We start from the raw sequence: 2,560 nt of genomic DNA on the forward strand, positions 1-2,560 counted from the left end.
CTGCATTTGCACTGTAGTTATTTGATTACTTCTTCATTCTCTTTAAAACTATTTAAGTGTTCACATTTTCATTCTCTGTGTCAGAATTGCTCTCACTAGTAATCATTCGTGTGCCACGTGTGGGCTCCCCACCCCCAAAACAGAAGCCAACTTGATCACTCCTGGAGGAAATACTAAGGATTGTACTTCGTGTGAGGATAAATGACATCTTTGTTAGGTCACATATGTAATGCCTTCCCTGTCATTGAACACTGTTGAGTGATTTCTACTCAAGGAGATTTTGATAAAGCGATTTGTAGTCTTTTTGCAGGTAAAGTTCATATACCCTGCGTTTGTGCCTGTCCCATCCTGCAGAGGCAAAGCAACCCACTGACAGTTGTCAGGATGTGCCGGGTCCGGGTTAGCATGTCCTGCTCATGGGGAGTCCCTGGAAAAGAATAGCAGTATCATTCAGTAAGCTAAGCTTTTGACAGTCTCCTCTCCTAACAGAACAATTTGGCTCTATGCAAAACATTTTGACATTTTGAATTATGGGGAAATTAAATCTCTTCATGTTCTCCGCTTAGAGGCAGTTGTTGCTTTTAGTATTTATAATCAATCCCCGCTCCCAAAACTGTAATCCTCCATCAAAAAAACTGAAATAGGAATCCATTAACAAATTGGTGTATATTATATATTCTTTCTTTTTTCTCTAGGGGATTTGCTTCCCGCCTCCCACCCTCCCAGTCTAAAGTGTCCCATGGCTTTGTGACTTGCTATTTCCTCTTAATATATGTGAACATACTTTATTACAGTATATCTACCTCATCAGCTGTACGGATGTTTACCAATTTATTCTGACTGTTCTCTAGTGACAGACATCCAGCAGCACTATCCCACACCTTATTCAACAGTGGGTATTAGGAGTAAATTCTTTTTTTTTAAGATTTTAAAAATTTATTTGACAGAGAGACAGGGAGCATAAGCAGGGGGAGTGGGAGAGGGAGAAGCAGGCCTCCCGCTGAGCAGGGAGTCTGATGTGGGACTGGATCCCAGGACCCTGGGAACATGACCTGAGCTGATGGCAGATGTTTAATGACTGAGCCACCCAGGTGCCCCAGGAATAAATTTTCTGTTCATTTTTTGAATAGATGAGTCACGTTTCAAAATCATAAGACTTAAGAGGGTACCTGGGTGGCTCAGTGGGTTAAGCCTCTGCCTTCAGCTCAGGTCATGATCTCAGGGTCCTGAGATCGAGCCCTGCATCAGACTCTCTGCTCGGCAGGGAGCCTGCTTCCCCCCTCTCTGCCTGCTTGTGATTTCTGTCAAATAAAATCTTAAAAAAAAAAAATTAATAAGACTTAAGAGACAGATATCTGTACCCTTGCTACCCAGTTCCTGTCCGTGGAGGCAGCGCGTGTCTATTTCTTAGGTATCAAGCTAGATATTTAGTATGTAAGGGAAGCATATTGTATTAGTTTGCTAGGGCTGCCGTAACAAAATGCATGCTGGGTGGCTTAAACAGTGGGAATTTTTCTCACAGTTCTGGGGGCTCTATGTCCAAGATCAAGGTGTTGGTAGGTTTAGTTTGTCCTAAGGTCTCTCTCTCTCTGGCCTGCAGATGACGTTGACTCTGTGTGCAGCATTCCCCCCCCCCCCACCCCCCCATGCCACCCTGTCTCTGTGTCCAAATTTCTCCCTCTCAAAAGGACAGATTGGATTAGTGGGCTTGTTTTGACTTAATTACCTCTTTAAAGGCCCTGTCTCCAAATAGAGTCACATTCTGAGGGACTGGGGGCTAGGGCTATTATACGTATTTTGAGGGGACACAATTCAGCCCATATTTTGTGTGTGTGTGTGTGTGTGTAGGTATTTACATAATGTGTAGTTTTGATTCTTACACAGATTTAACTAATACTTTGGGGGTTTTTAAAAAATTTAGAAGCAGGGACACCTGGGTGGCTCGGTCAGTTCAGGGTCTGCCTTCGGCTCAGGTCATGATCCCGGGGTACTGGGTTAGAGTCCCACATCAGGCTCCCTGCCCAGCGGGAAGCCTGCTTCTCCCTCTCCGCCTGCTGTTACCCCTGCTTTGTGCTCTGACAACATCTTAAAAAAAAAAAAAAAAGTCCAAGTAGCTTTTCAGTAACTTTTTCTTCAGCGAAATATTCAAGAAGTTCTAGAGCTGGGAAGCAAGAAATGGCCAAGGGAACAGATCTTCATGTGTGTAAAGACAGGCTGGGGAGTGAGGACAGTGATGCCGCGGAACACGGTGACTCGGAGGGATCCCGTGAGCGAGGCTGGCTGACCGAGTGCAGGACGGAAGTGGGACCACTGAGGAGGAACAGAGCTGCCAGGAGCTGCGGCCTTCAGAGACTACAACGAACAGGGGGAAAGCTCTTCAAGCCGGGAGAGGTAGCTGCAGATCGGACTCTCTTGTTTTTAGGAAGTGAGAAGTATTTTAGGAACAAAGAAGTCTTTTGATTGGCTGGTGTTACCTAAAGAAAGATGAGAAATACTGAGAAAACAGGAGCTGGGGAAGAAAGCAGTCAGCGCCCGAGGCGGCAGGGTTGGTGGAAGGAGC

Source organism: Mustela lutreola, chromosome X, assembly GCF_030435805.1.
Source record: "Mustela lutreola isolate mMusLut2 chromosome X, mMusLut2.pri, whole genome shotgun sequence".
Lineage (NCBI taxonomy): Eukaryota > Metazoa > Chordata > Mammalia > Carnivora > Mustelidae > Mustela > Mustela lutreola.